The sequence below is a fragment of the Eurosta solidaginis genome, chromosome 3 (genome assembly GCF_040869045.1).
Source record: "Eurosta solidaginis isolate ZX-2024a chromosome 3, ASM4086904v1, whole genome shotgun sequence".
NCBI classification, from domain to species: Eukaryota; Metazoa; Arthropoda; class Insecta; order Diptera; family Tephritidae; genus Eurosta; species Eurosta solidaginis.
The window spans coordinates 97,685,518-97,707,912 of NC_090321.1; the positions used below are offsets into that span (position 1 = coordinate 97,685,518).

The 22,395-nt window shown below is 35.1% G+C and overlaps 1 protein-coding gene and 1 pseudogene across 2 annotated transcripts in view; one reads left to right on the forward strand and one right to left on the reverse strand.

The window, feature by feature from the left end:
* Window positions 1–22,395, forward strand: part of LOC137244196 (beta-glucuronidase-like) — a 664,948-nt gene that overhangs the window by 133,577 nt on the left and 508,976 nt on the right. The gene's annotated exons all lie outside the window — the stretch shown is intronic.
* On the reverse strand, window positions 17,414–17,950 carry LOC137245938 (tigger transposable element-derived protein 4-like; annotated as a pseudogene).

Here is a 22,395-nt window from a genome sequence, read left to right on the forward strand (position 1 = left end):
GGATGATTTTCGGTATCCGTTCGGGATCCCGTCGGAATCATTGCGGGACTTTTTCGGAATCATTTGGGATCCCTTCCGACATCATTTCTGGATGGTTTTCGGGATTTGTCCGGGATCACGTCGGGGTTATTTCGGGACCTTTTCGGAGCTAATACGGGATCATTTGGGGATCCTCTATGGGTCGTTTCGTGACTTTTTCGGTTTTATTGCGGGATCATTTGCCGGAAGCGGCATAATTTCTTGATGGTTTGCGGATCCATCAGGGTCATTTCGGGACCATTTTGGGATCATTTGGGGACCCTTCCGAGATCATTTCTGGATCCGTCCGGGATGCCGTAGGAGCCATTTCGGGATTTTTTGTAACTTTTCCGGGAGAGTTTTTGGACCCTTCCGGGATCATTTCTGGATCTGTGCGGGATCCCATCTGGGTCAATTCCGCACTATTTCGGGATCATTTTGGGATCCTTCCGGAATCATTTCTGTATGGTTTTCGCGATCCGTCGTGGATCCCCTCGGAGCCATTTCGGAACATTTTCTGGAGTATGTCGGGGTAATTTAGGGACCCTTCCTGGATATTTTCTGGATGGTTTTTGAGATCCGCCCGGGAGCCCGTCATGGTCATTTCGGAACCTTTTCGGGATCATTTTGGAACACCTTCAGGGATCATTTCTGTGTGGTTCTCTGGATACGTCTAGAATCCTGTCGTTGTCATTTCTGGTTTTTTTGGGACTATTCCGGGAACTTTTGGAGACCCTTTCGGGGCATTTCTGGATGTTTTTCGGGATCCGCCCGCGATAGCGTGGGGGTCATTTCGTAGCTTTTTCTGGATAATTTCGGGATCATTTGGGATCCTATCAGGTTATCGGCTCATTTAGTTCTTTTTTTTACTCAATTACAAAAATAAAATGCATTAGACAGAAAACAAAATTTTAAACAGATAACTTGATAAGCAGGGTAACGCGAATAGCCCATATATTTAAATTTCTCCTTGCGGACGTGACCGCGGGTAAAGGCTAGTAATATATATATATATAAGCAGGGCATACGTAAAATTACACATAGGTATAGAGTGACATAGAAATACATACTTGTATACTTATATTAAATATAGATGCATATAAGCCAATACATACATAGAAATACACGTCTGCATACAATACCTATAAATGCACAGGTATTCAAGGACATATACATACATGCGTGTATAGTTATAGTAAATATAGTTGTAGGTATACATAAGCAGATACGTACATACGTAAAATTACCCGTATGTGTACAACAACATACAAATACATACTTAGGTGCTTATATTAAATATAGGTTTATACATATATAAGCAAATACATACATAAAATTACCCGTATGTGTACAACAATATACAAATACATACTTTGGTGCGTATATCAAATATAGTTATATACATATATAAGCATATACATACGTAAAATTACACATATGTATACAAGGACATGAAAATACATACCTAGGAGCTTTTATATTAGATATAGTCATCTATATGTATATATAAGCAGATACATACGTAAATTTACACATATACATACAGCAACATAGAAATATATACATGTATACTTATATTAGATATAGTAGTATATAAGCAAATACCTACATGGAAATGCGCGTATGCATATCCTTATGTGGAACATGATTATATGGATATATAAGCATATACATATCTATGAACCCACCTGTATGCACTGACGTATACATACTTACATATAGACTTATAGTTAAATATAATTATATATATAATCATTTCAAAAATACAAATGATAAATACATTCAGGCACATATACTTGCATCGAGTACCTATATATATACATGTGTAAGCATTTAACGACCTAGAAATAACCGGTCATATACAAGGAAAGAATTTTAAATAATGAATTATAAATAAAATTATAATTAAAATGGGAATGCTGAGGTGTCTATTTATTTAGAGGACACTAGGTAGGACAGGTAAGGGGCCACCGAAAACTAGGGGCATCGGTGGCCATGGATTTGGGGGTGGGTAAATGCACCGGCGTAGCAACAACATCCGTGGCGCCCCTCTATATATTCGGCCTTTTGTTTACTATCTTCTTTCCTTACTTTTCAGGAATATTTTTTTATTTTGTTTTTCAGTGTTGGTAACCGGCCATGTCCGGTTCGGTAAATTTTTTTTTGCGGTTATTTTTTTTTTGAATTTAAATTTTAGAATGTCTAACGGTCTGTCCGTGACATCCGGTTCGGCCGGATATTGTTTTAGTCCATTTGAGCGTTTTGAGTCCTCTCTCCGCTTTTTGTCAGTTGATTTTTTTAAAGGCATGATAAGAATTTTTTTTGTTATGGCCGCCCAGCCGACATGACTAGCCACTGTGCAACACCAGATCATGCCGACTGCCTTCCTTGCTGCTCCCCTAGTAGATGCGAATCCATAACAAATTCATTGCAACATAAGGGCTATTTAAATAATTACAAAGAGTTCTTAATATTTATAAAAGAGAAATCACCAAAATCATCAGTCTTCAATCAACTCATTTGCAATCTACAATAAATATACCTATTCCAATAAATTATAATTTATTTATTTCTAAGAGTTCTAACTCATTTGGTGGAGCTGCACGTTTGATACATAATTCTGTGCAGCATTACTTAAATACAACTAACAATAGTATAAGTGATATAATCTCTGCAACAGTTACCTCAAAAATTAAGTGTAAAAAAGCATTTGATAGGATAGGAGTACATGCAGTTGTAGATCAACTACAAAAATGAAAAATAGGTAGAAAAGTAACGAATTATGTAAAGAATTTTATGTACAATAGAAAAATTAGAGTTCGCGTTGAAGCACTCTGCTCGCAACCTTACAATATCGAAAACGGCATACCACAAGGTTCATCATTATCCGTGGTCCTTTTCCTTGTGGCAGGTAATAAACTGGATGTGACTTCAATTCATAACGAAATAAGCGTTTTCGCCTATGCAGACAATTTTGTTCTCATCATAAAACTTAACAAACACAAAACCAATCAATTGAACTTAATAATTTGTACAATAATATATCCACCTATTGCTATTACATAGGAGCGAAATTATCCCCAGAAAAATTTAAACAAATGCATATATGCCGTAAGAAAAATTGCCTGGTAAACCTAAAATTAAATAACATTCCCATCCCTATCGCTGAGGAACTAAAAATACTTGGCGTTGTTTTTAATAAAAGATACAACTATAAGAATGGCACTTGGAGCCAAAAATATCACCAATAGAAAATCGTGTATTATTTTCAACAACTAAACTCTTTAAAATATTATTGAAAAACAATAAACTTCTTTCAAATATTGTCAAAACAATAGATTCCTAAAAAAAAAGTACCAAAATATAAGTCCGCTATACAAAAATGTATTGAGTTATGTAAAAAGATAGGCATACCATATATAGCTGCAAAATCAGTTACTGAAAGATACCCTCCGTGGTTTTTAAATGACGAATGCTTTGACGACAGCCCAAGTTATTTTATGAAATCAGACACAGCCCCAGAGATCTACCGCAGTAAATTCAATTTTATTCGGAATAGATACAAAACTGACTTATCTTGTTTGGTTGATTTTCCGACAGGGTGGATAAATGATGTATATTGGAACGATTTTCCGTCATCCCTTGTCAAATTTGGTTTTGAGACAAACCGGTTTCGGCGTTGTGCCATCGTCAGTGTCGATTTTCCTTCTGATCTGTTGTTGTCGTTTGTCCTGTATTTATAGTTCGTAGGTATATGAGCAGGTATTGTCAAATTGATGCTTGTGTATATTTAGTTATTTGTATGTGCTGTGTGTTCATTTAGAACCGAGGGTGGTTTACTAATCGATATAAGAGAGAACTTGAGGTCATATATAATATCGCTGCGAACAACGGATATAAAAAAGCACTAGTAGATAAGCTCAGAAGGACAAATGGAGAACCAAAAAGAAATAATGAAAAGGAAAATAATAGCTGGACGACTATGACATATACTGGAAAAGCAACATATAAATTGGCAAACTTCTTCAAAAAATACAACATTAACACAGCATTCAAAACATCGAACAATCTAGGGCGAAAACTAAGAACTAACATTAACTCAGAGGATCGGTTTAGCAGCCACGGCGTATACAAGCTCACCTGCGGATGCCAGCATGGTTACATAGGACAAACAGGACGGCAAATAAGAACAAGGTTCAGAGAACATATTAGAGATTACAACAAAAAAATACGGAATCCAAACATTATACCCGAGTCTAACTTCGCGAATCACATGGTCGAGAATGAATGTTCCCCAGCAAACATCAATAAAACAGTTAGGGTTCTTCACATACAGGAAAAGGGCCGACGTCTCAACGTACTCGAAAACATGGAAATCTACAAACAGAAAACATTCGACGGTAGAATAATAAACGAACAGATAAACACAATTTCTGACACAATATTTGAGCCTTTAAAACTTGTTTACAGGAAACAACTTAATCACACAGGTACAGCAGACAAACACACAACAACAAATAAACACAAAACAATTGACACACCAAAACAAAAAATCGACAAAGAAGGTCAAACGACTAAAATCACAGATTTCTACCTACCCCAGTCAGCCACACAAATCGATTAGTAAACCACCCTCGGTTCTAAATGAACACACAGCACATACAAATAACTAAATATACACAAGCATCAATTTGACAATACCTGCTCATATACCTACGAACTATAAATACAGGACAAACGACAACAACAGATCAGAAGGAAAATCGACACTGACGATGGCACAACGCCGAAACCGGTTTGTCTCAAAACCAAATTTGACAAGGGATGACGGAAAATCGTTCCAATATACATCAGATACAAAACCTATAAATTTATATACACTGATAATTCGAAGTCAAATGAGAGCATCACATTCAGCATTACAATAAGCAAACCACTTTAAAAGTAGGCGTACCCCCTGAGTATAGTTCTGTCTACTCGGCTGAAATAGCAGCTACGCTCGAAGCATTATTGTTACTAAAAAATAACAATAGTAACTATATTATTTCCGCTGGTTCACTTGGAGCTATTAGTTCTGTTAAAAATGTAAAAAATACAAACTTTTATTCGAACCAAATAAAAACTATTTTAATTAATAGTTTTCCAAAATTTATTCTACTTTGTGTACCCGGGCACGTAAACATTACTAGTAATGAATTCGCCGACAAGATCGCTAAAGAAGCTCACTAATCACCTACCTTCTTAAATAAAAACGTTAACAACACAGATATTATAACATAACCAAAAGCAAAACTACAAAAGGCCCACATTTCTTGTTTCAATAAAACTTCAAACTGGTATAAAATATCTAACCCTCATAGAAACAGCCTAATAAATAAAATTTCCCGTATAGGAAAAAATAATTTAAAACGACTAGATTTGATCAAATATATCCGATTAAGATTAGGGCATACTCGAGTGACACACCAACACCTAATGGATAGAAGTTATTCGCATTTATGTAAATTTTGCAATTGTTCAACAATAGCCTCTATTGACCACCTTCTTTTCCATTGTACCAAATTCAGATACGTTGGACAAAAATATTAACGAATGATAATATATTGGATTGTTGATTTGATCCCACGGACACAAATATTAAATCTGTAACTGAGTTCTTAAAAGAAACTCATCCTTGATTCAATATTTAATACTTCTTTTAGCTTAGCATTAAATAGACCTTAAAATTAACCCCTACTATTAGTTCAAAAAGCCTGTAAAATAGGGTTCCCTTAGATTAAGCATTAGCAATAAGCATTACGTATCAATTAGCCTAAGGCCCTTGCTGCTATGGCTTTATAGCTATATTATAATTTCATATTATAATTTTAGCTTTTGAAATGCGTCGAGGATTATACGATTTTCACCCATTACGCAATGACATCCATTTAGACTGCTTATGATTTCAAGGGCGGCATCCTTGGCCGAATAGTCATTCCCTAACGTTTCAAGGTGTTTCTCTGGTTTAGCTCGGCAGCATAGCGTGACAAAAGCATCCGTTGGAAAGTCTTCGAAGCTACACCTAGAGCTTCTGCGAAAGTGACGTCGACGAAGGTATGAGTTCGAAGTCGCAGTCATATAGCTTCTGTGCTGGCATATGGTGTGAGGGTCAGTAGGCGTGGTAGCGTCTGGTGGTCGCGATTGCTACTGTTCGCACATCGGGAATTGTGGCTCTTAAAAACAGCCGAAAAACTGGAGGCGCCCTGTGCCACTAGAGTCATGAATATTAATAGACCATTAATAGCAACCGTAAATCGCCTTTGTGCGTGACCGCCAAGAAGCCACAAATGATTTAAAGAAATTGTGTTCGCGACGATTATTAGGAGTTAACCCCAGGTGAAACTACGCTTTGCGCGACATATACAGACAAAAGTGTGACCATTTTATGTATCTCATTTCTTTTCAGCAGACGCAGCAGTACCAATTTCAAAGACCGGGGTAGGTTCGAAGCCTCTCTGGAATAAGCGAACGAGGGGCAATCCCTCCGCAAGGAGCTACTTCTGAAAATTTTTTAACGGTGTGCGAGATCTTGGGGCAAAAACCCTGGATCTTTCCGAAATGGCCAACACGTTGATAAATACATACAAACAAAACCTTTCCTAAATATTATTTTTTTTTAATAGAAAAATCAAGCTTTTTGAAGTAAGAACACCGGCGTACGCCGCGCCGCCGGTATAGAATAGAGCCTACGGCGCCGCCTCCGATAAAGTTATCGGCGTAAACCTCTACAGGCTAGACAGCCGATTGCTAACTAGAGTCTAAAACGCCAGTGTTGAGTGGTTAAACTTTAGTAAACTCGACATGAAGATCAGAAATCTTTAACACAGTGTTACGAAAAAGACAAAAAGTGGAGTGATGCCAATTTTTTGTAGATTACTGTAGAATGACTGACTGCATATAAGATTTTGCTCGTTTTATTCAAATTTAATTGCAATAATTGACAGTCAAAAATAAATGTTTTCAATTATTTTCGAAAAATACAAAAACACACTAATTATTTTATTAACCCTCTATGTGAAATTGGAATAAGTCCTTATAGCGAAAGCAATTCAAATAATTTACATGCAAGAATAGAGTTCTATAGAATTTGGGCCAGACACGTACATATCGTCGCCCGCTTGCCAGAAGCATGAATGTGCCAAAATGAAAATGTTGGGAAATCGAGTTTCAAATTTTATTGCTCTCTCAAAATTATAAGAATTAGTTTCTAGTGTAAAAATGTACTTATATATTATACTCACACTATGGTCTTTTAACTGAGATACTTGTTCTGCTCGCATTCCTTCTATTCTCCGAGAGTTAGTATATTCTGGAACAACAAAAATTTAAAAAGCTGCTATCTTTTGTTAACACATTAATACAAAAAAATCAAAAGTAGTCGGATCAGGCTAATCTGCTCATGCTTTCTATGCATTAAATTGCGCTGAATCCGAATAAGCTATAAGAATTGGCCCTACTGATCATGATATGACCTTAACCTCAAATGAGCCAAGACCTGCTAGGCCTATTCCGTTGGCGGATTGCGATTCGGAACATCAAAATACTTGGGAAAACATCCGCGGCTTTGACTTATCGAAAGTATGTATGTAAATGAAAAAAACAAAAAATAAATAAACACATTCAATTCAATTTCAATTATTGCAAACTTAGAACTAGTTCTTATTTTCATCAGAATCAGAATCTTCTGAAATGTTGCGTTCGGGTAAATCGTTGCCCTCAAGATTTTTATAAAAAGAATGATATTATAACCAGTTTTTCACAAGTATTTTAGCTTTTATAAGTATTTTAGTTTTGATTCGGGAAGTGGCAACGGCTTTGAATAAACCGGTTTGCCTTCAATTAAACAACTATTTTTTTCAGATATTAAGCTATTAAAAATTCTTCATCGGTATAATTTCTTTTGAAGAATACCAGGCACGCACACCCGAACATTCGAACATACGAATATGTGCTGTTCTTATTTTTTTCAAAAATTGTTTAGCCATATCAACGAATGTCTCATACAATGTGCCACATTCATTTTTCTGGCTCAATTTGTGTGATTGAATTACACATTCGTGAAAATGGCATTGCAGATTATTGGGGTTTCCATCTACGTAGGAAGCCCTAGATTTAAGTAGAACCTAGAGAATCTGAAGGGTAATCCAAAGAGGCCTCAAAATCGGAAAATTGCACATTCATGGCTCTAGCTAGCGGGTGACGATATGTATTGATGGAAGAAAAACTATTTTGACGTCAACTTGCAATATATGTATATATATATATTAATTAGTACTTTTGTTATCCGCGAAAAAAAAAATTAGCCACACTCAAACAACAGAAGTCCCGAAACTATATAAACTGCATGAATACACAATACCCTATTCTGTTCGTAATCCTGCTCGATATTTCAAGCTCAGCAAATCGAACATATCATTTACGTAGGTCATAAACACTTGTTTTGACAGTTCCACTTTATTCTTTGGCCTATTCCTGCCTTGCGAATGTTTAAATCTTTTATATCAACAATCTAGTTTACAAATGTACTAACAACGTCAGCAACAGTGGCATCAACGCCAGCATAGCAAACAACAACAGAAGATTTGGTTGCAACTTCAAATTCGTATATGTATGTATGTAAGTATGTACATGAGTTTTGCTCATGTAGGTATAAACGATTCATACAATCGCACATACATATATATATGTCCATAAGAGCGGGTCAAATTGTATGGATGGATTTTTTTCCATTAGGAGTATAGCAAAAACGTAATCTACAGATGATTCTAAGAAAAACTGCTGAAGACACCAAAGCTTTAACTCCGATTTCGAGGCCCCACTGTAGGGTTATCTACTTATAATAATTATACCTTGTTAAATTTAAAAGTTTATTGTTTTAAGATTGTTTATGGTTAATTATCAAAAATTTAAAATATTTTCAGTCATCAAAAATATCTTTTAAAATAAATAAAGTTTAAATAAATTATTAAAAGTTTGTTGAACATTAGGAGTGTGCCTGAATGCAAATTGGGAATTATACTCACGCCGGGTATTTATTCCGAATTGATGGGTACAACTTCCTTTCAATTAATTCAGGGTTTTTATTAACAATAACAACTTATGAACTAACAAAGGAAGATGTAATGAATTAAATTTAAAGTAAACCAAACTTCAATGATGAAAGTTAAACTAGGTAACTATCGACTTAAGAAAATGTTCGAATTCATGAAATTGGTAACAATTTAGGTAAATGGAAAAATATATAAACGATGATTTATGTTGCTGTATATAGCTATATATGTGCATGAGCGAACCTATGCACATATGCATGTATATATATCGAAGTCACAGGAATGGATCCGGGAGTTTTGGGATTTTGGGAAAAATGTAAAAAATGGATAGATTTATGAGATACTTATCACGTTGGCTTAGATGTGCTGACACTGAAGATGTATCCTCTTAATCCTGGTCGTCTTGATGTGACCGCGGTGATTTGCTCAAAATAATACTTCGTTGACTATGATGTGTCCTCGACGATGGTAGTTGATGAGAGATCGAAAATTAAGTGACAATAGACTATATACTATGCAACACTGGAAGCAATTCCAATGTCGCATTCGAAGTTCCAATTACAGCAGGGATGCTTGTAAAGGAATTTTTTGCAGGGATGCATGGGTACATGAGCGCAAGTCACGCGAAGACTTTAAACGACGTAAGTCGCTTAAACAAAGTTATATAGGAAATTATTATTTTCTATATCTGGCGATCCTACCAACGATCTTTCTGACCTTCTCACCTATTCTCGATTTACGCGATAACAAAATTACGAAAATCCTGGATGAAATTTCGCTGTTAAATAATCTAATAAAACTTGATTTTACAAATAATTTAACAACTAATCTACCATTGTCATTAACCTCCTTGGCACATTTAGTTAACTTACAAATCGACGGCAATCCGATTAAATCCATACTACGCGTATTCAATGAACATTACGTGAACGTGCGTGTACCTCTATCGAAAAACAACAACATCTTTATCAAAGTGATACAAATTCTCTTTAATCGACATCATCGGCAATTTCATTAAACATGATGGCAGATAGTTTGAATTGCCCACGTCGTCCAACTGACGACTGTAATGAGAAATACACAAACACTTAATGTGACAATGCAATATCTTTCACCAATGCTTTATGAAGTATTCCAAACGGCATCAGAGGAGCATATTAGCTTCATACGTTAATTTATCTAAAAATCTTCTCGAAACATTGCCTGAATCGCTTCAATTTTTCAAAAGCTATACTAAACTTGATATGCTGAGTAGGTACGTTACGGGAGTTGAACATATGCAATAATCTTTTTGATCACATACAAAGCTGTCTTTATAAAACAAAAATCTTGAAATGTTGTTGTTGTTGTTGTTGTTGTAGCAATGCTCGCCCCACCTAATAGCCGCGACCGATCACAAATTGTCATCAATATCCTCTAACGGGAGTCCAAGGAAACTTGCCGTTTCAACAGGGGTGGACCATAAGGAAAGGGGTGTTAGAGGCGTTGGTTCCACATTACAATTAAAGAGATGGTTGGTGTCATGTGGGGACACATTGCAAGCGGGGCATACATTTTGTATGTCGGGGTTGATTCTGGATAGGTAAGAGTTTAACCTGTTACAGTATCCAGAACGAAGTTGAGCAAGAGTGACACGCGTTTCCCTGGGGAGTATGCGTTCCTCTTCTGCGAGTTCTGGATATTTTTCTTCAAGTACTGGATTCACCGGGCAATTCCCGACATAAAGGTCCGACGCCTGTCTATGGAGTTCACCAAGGACCTGCTTGTGTTTTTCCGCTTCATACGGCTGGGTTCTCAGGTGCCGTATTTCCTCAAAATGCTTACGGAGATGACTCCTTAGGCCCCTAGGCGGTGCTGGTTCGTCAATCAGATGTCTGTTGGGATGCCCAGGTTTCTGGGTATTCAACAGAAACTGTTTGGTCAGCATCTCATTTCTCTCCCTGATGGGGAGTATTCTCGCCTCATTATGCAGATGGTGTTCTGGGGACATAAGAAGACAGCCCGTGGCGATTCTGAGAGCAGTATTTTGGCAGGCCTGTAGTTTCTTCCAGTGGGTGGTTTTTAGGCTTGGCGACCATATGGGTGACGCGTAGCACGTAATCGGCTGGCTAATTGCTTTGTATGTGGTCAAGAGCGTTTCTTTATCTTTTCCCCAGGTACTTCCAGCAAGGGATTTGAGAATTTTATTACGGCTCTGAATTCTTGGAACAATTGCGGTTGCGTGCGCACCAGAATGTAGATCCTGATCAAACGTCACACCCAAGATTTTGGGGTGGAGGACAGTCGGTAGCGTAGTGCAATCGACGTGGATGTTCAATATGGTCGACATTTGGGGCGTCCATGTTGTAAATAAGGTCGCGGAAGATTTAGTCGGTGACAATGCCAGGTTTCGCGAGGTGAAAAAACTGGAGAGATCAGGGAGATAGCCGTTTATTTTATTGAATAGCTCATCGATCTCTGGGCCTGGGCCTGTGGCCATTATTGTGCAGTCATCGGCGTAGGAAACGATTGTGACTCCTTCCGGTGGTGAAGGTAGCTTAGATATGTAGAAATTAAACAAAAGCGGGGATAGGACACCACCCTGTGGCACCCCTTGTTTAATTCTCCTTTGTTTTGATGTTTCGTTTCTGAATTGCACCGATGCCTGCCGACCACCCAGATAATTTGCGGTCCACCTTTTAAGACATGGGGTAAGGGTAGACCCTTCCAGGTCTTGCAGTAACGAGCCATGGTTGACCGTATCAAAAGCTTTTGATAGGTCTAACGCTACGAGTACTGTTCTATGGTGGGGATATTGATTCAAACCGCAATTTATTTGGGTGCTAATGACATTTAGCGCGGAGGTAGTGCTATGGAGTTTTCTGAAGCCATGCTGATGAGGGGCTAGCTGCAAATGTGCGTGGAAATAAGGGAGCAACATGGCTTCAAGCGTCTTTGCCACTGGCGATAGGAGAGATATCGGACGATATGACTCACCTACGTTAGCTGGTTTCCCAGGCTTTAGTAGCGGGACCACCTTGGCCATTTTCCATTTCTCGGGTATGACAAAGGTGGAAAGAGACAGGTTGAAGACATGCACTAAATATTTGAAACCCTCTTTCCCTAGGTTTTTAAGCATCGGCATGGCTATGCCGTCTGGGCCCAATGCTTTGGATGGTTTAGCGCGACCAATGGCGTCCTCAACCTATCTAGCGGTGATGGTAATTGGTGACGCGCTGAGTTTGTGTTTATGTGCGTGTCTATTGGCTCTCCGTCTATCTTTGTCGACCGTAGGATGCATTATATATTGTCGGCAGAAAGCGCTCGCGCATTTTTTCGCATCCGACAGCACCTTATCGCCAAAGGCGATGGAAGTTTTGTCTTTGTGCTTAGTCGGATTCGATAGGGACTTTACGGTGGACCAAAGTTTACCTACACCGGTAGAGAGGTTACAACCTCTTAGGTGCTCTTCCCATTTCGCCCGCTTGTGTTCGTCCACAAGCAATCTGATGCGTTGGTTTATATCCCTTATTTGGGGGTCGCCTGGATCAAGCTGTCTTATAAGGTCGCGTTCCCTCGCTAAGCTCGCGGCCTCCGCCGGGAAGTGGGGCCGGATTTCGGGAATTCTTCCGGCGGGAATGAAATGTGCCGAGGCGGATTCAATGACCTTACGGAAGGCACGCTCCCCTTGGCGGGCATCAGTCGGGATAGGGAGGGCAGCAAAGCTGCTGTCTGTTGCAGATTTATATTCTTCCCACTTTCCTTTTTTGAAGTTTATGAAAGTGTGTTTTTCGGTGACGATGAAGTCGGCGGTACGCTCGAACGAAATAAGTATGGGCAGGTGTTCGGATGCCAATGTTACCATCGGCTGCCAGTTGACGCAGTTTACGAGTGATAATTGTGTCAATCATATAGATACTTAAATCAAAAATTAAATATATATATACATATATATGTTTAACATTATGAATTTTGGTCTACGACGACATTTATTTTTTAACACTAATAATCTACTTAACAAGTCATATAACGTACAATTTGTTTTTGAAAATTATACTTTTTTAAAATTTAAAAATACCAAAATAAATGTAACACATAAATTAGTAGTATCAATATAATGATATTACCATTTAGTGAGCTGTATTGTTAAAAATTTTTGCATTTTTCGACAACTAATACTCATATTTTATTTAAAAAAGTTTGTTTCTCCAATCAAATTTAATCTAAACAAAATAACTCCATTTAGAATACTAATGTTACATTGCTTAAAAATTTATATTAATTGATATAAAACTCCAGTTTATATTCAAGAATATTTATCATCTACACATATACAATATTTTACAACAACAGACCTACAAATTCCGCAATGCAAATTAATTCATATTCAATTCGAAAATAACACAATACATTACAAAAAAAAAGAAATAACTTTGATTTTTAAAAATCAAACAAATTTCTACAATTTTAAAAAACCTCTTAAATATTTTTTAAAATAAATATTAACGAAATATTTTCCTAAATATCAATATTTCACATTGAAATGTAAATCATATTAAAAACTCAATTTATACTCATTAACTTAACATGAATCAATGACAATTTCACCCTCAACCAATTAAAGGAATCAACTTTTCATTTCTTATCAACAACTTGGACATACATACATTATGCAGAGTACAATTATATATTGAACATATATTCTGCATAATACAAGTTTTTAATTTTTGAGTAATGGTGCACACAAAGTTGCCATCTACTATAATTCAACCTCATTCTAGGTTCTTCAAAAACATAATTATAATTGGCATTATTTAACAAATAGCTATTAAGTGATTTTTAACCTCAACAACATAACAATAACACAACCAAATATTAATATACACAAAATATTAATGCAATAAGTAAACATAACAACAACTTAAAATAAGCTATTAAGTACATCGAATCATCAAAAGATTGAGTACTTACATCAATACCAACATAAGCTTTTTACACAATTAACACAAAATTCAAATGTTTTTCAAACTACAACACAAAACTCTTACAATAATCAATATACACTATAAATTAACATTTAAAACATAAATTTTTCGTTTCACTGGAGGGGGAGTATATGTAGGGTTATCTGCTTATAATAAATATACCTTGTTAAATTTAAAAGTGTATTATTTTAAGATTGTTTATGGTTAATTATCAAAAATTTAAAATATTTTCAGTCATCAAAAATCTCTTTTAAAATAAATAAAGTTTAAATAAATTATTAAAAGTTATATAGGAAATTATTATTTTCTATACCCACCTTTGCAAAATAGATATTTTGCATTTGAATATACTTAGGATTTGGCCAAAAAATCTTCATAGATTTTGATAGAATTATAGGAAAAATATCATATTGGGCTTTCTTTAACCCTAGAATATCATACTTCGTCGAAACGACGATGCATGTTTTTGTTTTTGGTTTTTCTCCTTAAATTATATATTTTTTTTTGCTGATTTTTTGTATAGATAATATTTAAAAGCTAAACTGTTTTTGTCTTATTTCATTAAAATACATTAAAAAGAATTTATTAATACAAATTTAAACATCTTTTTTAAACAGGAGACATCCTTTGTACCCTTTTAAATATTACCGTAGTCGATTCGACGAAGTATGATGTTTACGTATTAAAAATAAGTATGATATTCTAGGGTTAAAGGTATTTTACCTACATTTCAGAATCTGTATTAATATCTATAGTGTTTTTGAATTTTAGTAGAGATATCAGGCTTAAATTATGAGAAATTAGCCTAAAATTAACTTTTAACTACTATATTATCATTTTTAACAAATTTCTTATGGACATTAAGCCTAATATCTTTCCTAAAATTCAAAAACGCTTTAGATATTAATACAGATTCTGAAATGTACGTAAAATACCTTTAAAGTGAGGCCAATATGATATTTTTCCTATAATTCTATCAGAAGCTATGAAGATTTTTTGGCCAAACCCTACATTTAATTTCAAAATATCTATTGTGCAAAAGTGGGGACCTCGAAATCGGACTTAGAGTTATGGTTCAGGAATTTTCCTTAGAATCATCTGTAGACTACATTTTTGCTATACTCCTGATGGGCAAAAAGTTTGGCCCGCTCTAACGTCCATATATACATGTGGGCAAATCCCAGAAAAGTGATGTAAAAAAAAATGAAAATATCGCCATTGGTAAGGTAGTAACCAGCCTTTTCATTTTTATATACTTTTATGCTAAAACTATAGGCAATCCTGGTTATATTAATTTAAAAGTCTGTCAGTGTTTTAAATATTATAATTCGTTTTTAGAGATGGGATTCCACCCGGTATTTACCATTTTTCAGGGTAAATACCCGGAATATTCCTTTTTTCTACCGTTTCTTGGGTATTTTCAAAAGCATTTGAATCGAGGTTCGTTGGAATTATATGTCAGAAATTCAATGTATGTATACGTAATTTGAAAATACATATTTGTTTTGATTTTCCAAAAGTGAATGTTGATAAAATTTTACAAATCTACATATATTTGCGCAAACAAAACAATTAAAATTGTAGAAACGGTATGTATTGTTAATAAGCCAATACCAATGAAATTCGTTAAGTTTTCATTTCTTTTGGGCTAAATCATGGGAAGAACCAAGAGAGCTAAAATAAGGAAACATTTTGAGTCACATGCAAATGCCAAAACAATTTCTTGCAAATACTGCAGTACAGTGTACCAATGGGCGAATGTTAACAAAATGGCTAATCATTTATCCAAATGTTTTAAATGTCCAAGCTTGGTTAAAACAGATATTGTGGGAATAAATCCCTGTGATCCAGGAACAATTTCGAATTCCCCTTCCATTAATGCTAGCGATATTTCCAGCTCATCCAGTTCTCTCCGATCATGGAACTTAGTTCATGAAAAATTATCCAAGGATATAATTGTATCTGGTACTCCATTTTCCATTGTGGAGCATCCTCTCTGGGTAGAGTTTTTTAAGGAATTACAACCTGCATACAAATTGCCGAACAGGAAGACAGTTTCTTGTAAGTACTTAAACAAATTACACAATGAAATGGCAAGCGATATAACCACACAATTAATGTCGTCAAGCTACTTACATTTGCAATGTGATGGTTGGAGTAACATTTGTAATGAAGGTATGATAAATTTCCTTATTTCTAAGCCAGATTGTTTCTGTGCGTAGTTTAACTGCGGAAAACAACAGTCACACTTCTTATCTCGCTGACAAAATTATAGGGACAATGAAAAAATACGGTGAACAAAAGTTCGTTGCCTTGATAGGCGATAACGCCGGAAACATGCAAGGTGATTTTAAAGAAGTAAAAAAAAAGTGTATCCTCACGTTGTACCGCTAAATTGTGTAGCACATTGCCTCAATTTAATAAATAAAGATTTTTTAAAATCTCGTTTGCTAAAGAACAGTTTTTTACAAGTTATTGAGATAGTAAAAGCAATTAAATACAGTCAAGTATTGTCATCCCTAATTTACAAAATTTGTAAAGAGAAAGGATGCGGAGAACAATTAAAGCTTCCGGTTGAGATCAAATGGGGCAGCTATGTACATATTTCAACAGCAAAGTGGTACTTCAAACTTTGGCTGTTCGTGAAAATGTCAATTTAAGATTAGCACTAAATCAGTATTGTTGAGTGAAGATTTTTGGAAAACAATGGATTACAAATTGAAACTATTTCAACCGATGCCGCAATTGATAACTTATTTTGAAGCCAATAAGTATAGTATACATCGAGTATATTTTGCATTTAATCATATTCGAAATAAGATACGAGCTGAATTGGAGTCTATTGCAGAAATTGATGACGATGGCAAGCAACAGTTATTATCTTACTTTAAGGAAAGGTTTGAAATGTAGGTAAAGCCCACACATTTGGCCGCTAATTTCCTTGATCCGAATAGCCAAGGGCACGAACTACATTTAACGATGTATGTTCTGTATTGGCAACGTTTTCTTTTGACGAAGTAAACTTTCTTAGAATCTGAATAGCGGAATAAGCTTGATTAAATATAGGTATAGTTTCAGTCGTTTTTTCAATCTCGCTTTCACTAGAGACTTCCTCCTCTAAGTCTGAAGCAATATATTATTTTTGTTTAACAATGTTGAGTTCTACAAAGTTTACTTTAGACTTACCTATTACAGAAGGACTTAGATTCTCAATAATGCTATCTAAAATGTCTTCGTCTGTTGGGAATCCCATTATTTGAACAAAATCGTCAATATCAACGTAATCATCAAAAGAAACATTATCACTTCCCATTGCCGTTCTGTATGTGGTTCAAATTTATTTCAATTCAGCAATGTAAGATCGTCTTCTTCATTACATTCACTTGTAGTTGCATCCTGCATTAATTCATGTTTGGCAGAACCGGCCTTTCTAAAACAATTCCAGATTGTTTGTTGTTTAACATCGTGATTCCAGGGTTTATTTAGATCCCTGATTGTATCAAGTAAAGACACAGTCGTAGATTTTGATTCCTCCATATTGGCCAACACTTTCATCACAATTCGTTTTCTATAATGTTGCTTTAGATTTTGTATAATCCCTTGGTCCATTGGTTGTAGAACAGATGTGAGATTAGGGGGAAATGTTTAATGTTTTTTATAAATTTGGTTGTACATTTTTAGGATGTGCGGGACAATTGTCAACAAGCATTCGAATTTCCCTATTTTGGGCAACAAAGATTTTATCTAGTTTTTTGAGCCACTTATCATAAATTTCATTTGCATCGCTTTTTTGTTGAACTCATAGTCCACATCAAGTGATATTATGCCCTTAAAACAACGTGGATTTTTTGACTTGCCGATAACTAGCAATTTCAACATTTTTTTTTTCCAATCTTCGCCAGACATATGGGCGATATTATGCCTTTTTTTTAATTTATCTAGCCACCCTATACTAGCTGAAAAATCTTGGCGACCCAAAGCAACTGCAAATTCTTTACCTTTTTCTCTGATTAAGGTTCCCGAAAAAAGAAGATTTTTGGCACGTGCGGTAGTAACCCACATAAGCATAGGTTTCATCAATATCATTATTTAAACAAGCTGTAATCCTTTTTCGTTTCGAGTTAAAATTATAGTCACCTTTATCTAAAAGTTTGTGTTTGTTTTTCAGAATGGTTGATGGCGTGTTAGGAGGTATCCCAAATTGTCGTGCACTTTTTTCTTTTCGCCCTTTTCAACCTCAGCGCTTAATTTAAATTTTTCCTTAATCGCTAGACACTTCACATTTCGCTTTGATGTCATTTTAGTCTCCCAATAATATTGTGACGAATATTAGTGACACTAAATAATACTCACATCACTAATCTGAAAATAATTAAATAAAGCCACAACAACAATAAATACACCTCTTTATTTCGATGAGTACTGTGCTTTGCGCCATCTGTACGCCGTTGTCGCCTTTAAGTTTTAAATAACTGCCTGTTGCGGCATCTGTGAGAAAAAGTCAAAGCTTCAAACCACCTAACAGCCACTATAATTTTCCCAGAGTAACTACTAGCGCTGGAAACTATAGCCTGGTTCAGATGATTCTGAACGTAAATGGTCGCGTAAAAAGTTCACATGTAGGGTGCCTCAAAAGAACAAGTTGCGATATTTATGCGGAATTTATTATTCTATAAAATATACCTAATACATACATATTTACCTAATAAGGTATTGCTTCCAATAAAAATGTTCACTTAAGTTTGGGACTATTGTTTACGAGGGGCGGCGAAGCAAGTCTGAGAAGGCGTTTTTGCTAGATTCCAACTTTTTTGCATGTGAACACGTCTTGCACTTCACCACCCACAATCCAATTTCAATGTTAACCAGTTAACAGCAGAAAATTCTCTGTCAACTGTTTCAGCTGGTGTATAAATTCTCTGGATTTTCTCTTAAATTGATTTCTTTGTGGGAATATAGGTCTTTAGTAGGGTTAATTAAATTTAAATTTTATTACTTGTAGCAATATATTTGCTTGTTTTATGATTTAATATGAATTTGAACTTAATTAATATAATAATAGCAATATATTTGCTTCTTTTATGTTGCAGCAAATTGCAGAAATTTTGCTTATGTTAGGAAAATGTATGCAAATTGAAATATGCATGCAAATAGTGTTTTGCCGACGGCATTTGCACACTTGGAATTTCTGTGCACACGAAATCCATTGCATATTTATAAAACGTTAATTTGCATAAAATGTATGCATATTAACCATGAAGTATGAATTATTAATAAATTGAAAAATTGAAATAAATAAAATTGAATAAATAAAAAAATATTTAGTTATTATTTGGACTATGGGTGGGAGGGGAGGTACCTATAAAGAAATTTCCTAAAGCATTTTATATGTGTTATTCAGTACAATGAGGTAAGTACCTATGTACTTGAATATTTTCAAAGGCAGGTTTGATAATCCAAGTCAAACTTAAATACATTTGACCTGCCTCAAATCAACCCTTAAATATGTTAATAAGACCAACAATACACAAAAGCCATGTGCCTGTTGATCAGATGTTGAGCATTGTATCATTGAATATATATGTATGAAAGTACAAACCAAAGCAAAAAACTACAAATGTACATACATATATACATATTCAATAATACTCCAATTAAAGGCAGACATGTATAAAAAGGTTGGTCGCTTTGATGCTGTGGCAGTGTCTTAAGTTATTAATAAAACAACTTGTCGCTTTCCGCGTTATGAAGCGACCAAATCAATTATGGCAATCCGCGTATACGGCCATGTATAAATATCAATGCTCGTAGCAATTAGCCGACGAAATACAATAGGCACGAGCCAAATTATGTGTCGTCGGTGGTTAAAAGTGTTGCCGTTTACACCTTTAACAACTCACAGCTAAAAGGGGAATTTATTATAAAATTAAAATAAACGAATTTATTTCTCTTTTGCGAAATAATGTTATATTTCTTCGCAAAATTACTTTAATTTATTTCGCCGCTCCCATATATTAATTTTTATCTATGAAAACAATGTAAAATTCTTACTTTGTACTGACATGTGATAAACAAGTCAGCATATACAGTATGACGTCACAGCGCGAATTCGGGCCAGAAACGGGTAAAACACCAGTCTTATGTAGCAACTGCAACACAGTTGCTGCAAATTTGGCAGCGTGACTGCGCGAACAATTTTTCGGCAGAATACGATAGGGCTTTTCAAATAGCAAATAAAAATGTCCATAAGCTGTGACAACTCGGCAATTCAGGATATGAGAAAATTATTTGCAATAATTTATATGAACAATGGATGGAAATTTTTAGATTATATTGCTAATATGTTAGTGGACATTTACTAGGCAATATCTGTGCATGTTTATTTGCATTTTTTACTACCATATTAGTACTTTCATACAGGCTTATAAATAGTTTAGTATTATTCCATAGGAAAAGTGCGGGGTTATGAAAGTAGTTATGCTCGTCATAATGAATACCCCCAATATGCATCGAAGTTGGAATTTATAAAATCGCAAAAATTTGTCTTTTGACGATTTTATCAAATGCCATGTTGCCGAATTGCAAAATTCTATCATCAATTTGGACAACTTAAGAAGAAGCATTTATGAATGAAAAATCAAGAGGAAGCTAGTTTTCAGGATTTTGTGATTTACATACAAAACATGAGCATACATATGTAAATATGTATGTGTGCTTGTGCGTATGGTGTGGTTGATTGAAACTGTTTGTCTTTTATTTGAACATGTGAAAGTACAAACATTTGTTAGCTTATGCATGGATATATTGGTATCAATGAAGTGGGTGGGAAAGGGGGGTGTGTAGGCTGATCTTTAGTTTAGGAATATATGTGTGTACATATATACCAATCTAGGTTTGTTTATACCCACTCACCATTTAGGTGATTAAATTTTCAATTTTCCTACATGTCAATATAATTTGATTACTCATTCTGACAAAATAATGAGTTACCATACAATTGAACAAAAGAAATAATCAAATATGAATACTTTAGATGATCAAACACTGAATATATTTTTTCAACCACATTTTGGAATCATATTTGAATCAAATGTGTTTACTTTAGGAGATCAAAAATTTATAATTTTTAATTCAGCTTTCTGAATCTTTATACTCAGTTGAGCAGAGCTCACAGAGTATATTAAGTTTGATTGGATAACGGTTCGTTGTACATATATAAAGGAATCGAGATAGATATAGACTTCCATATATCAAAATAATCAGGATCGAAAAAACATTTGTTTGAGCCATGTCCGTCCGTCCGTTAACACGATAACTTGAGTAAATTTTGAGGTATCTTGATAAAATTTGGTATGTAGATTCCTGTGCACTCATCTCAGATCGCTATTTAAAATGAACGATATCGGACTATAACCACGCCCACTTTTTCAATATTGAAAATTTCGAAAAACCGAAAAAGTGCGATAATTCATTACAAAAGACAGATAAAGCGACGAAACTTGGTAGATGAGTTGAACTTATGACGCAGAATAGAAAATTAGTAAAATTTTGGACAATGGGCGTGGCACCGCCCACCTTTAAAAGAAGGTAATTTAAAATTTTGCAAGCTGTAATTTGGCAGTCGTTGAAGATATCATGATGAAATTTGGCAGGAACGTTACTCCTATTACTATCTGTACGCTTAATAAAAATTAGCAAAATCGGAGAAGGACCACGCCCACTTTTAAAAAAAATTTTTTTTAAAGTAAAATTTTAACAAAAATTTTAATATCTTTACAGTATATAAGTAAATTATGTCAACATTCAACTCCAGTAATGATATGGTGCAACACAATACAAAAATAAAAGAAAATTTCAAAATGGGCGTGGCTCCGCCCTTTTTCATTCAATTTGTCTAGGATACTTTTAACGCCATAAGTCGAACAAAAATTAACCAATCCTTTTGAAATTTGGTAGGGGCACAGATTTTATAACGTTAACTATTTTCTGTGAAAATGGGCGAAATCGGTTGATGCCACGCCCAGTTTTTATACACAGTCATCCGTCTGTCCTTCCGCATGGCCGTTAACACGATAACTTGAGCAAAAATCGACATATCTTTAATGAACTTAGTTCACGTGCTTACTTGAACTCACTTTATCTTGGTATGAAAAATGAACGAAATCCGAGTATGACCAAGCCCACTTTTTCGATATCGAAAATTACGAAAAATGAAAATATGCCATAATTCTATACCAAATACGAAAAAAGGGATGAAACATGGTAAGGTAATTGGCTGTTTTATTGACGCAAAATATAACTTTAGAAAAAACTTTATAAAATAG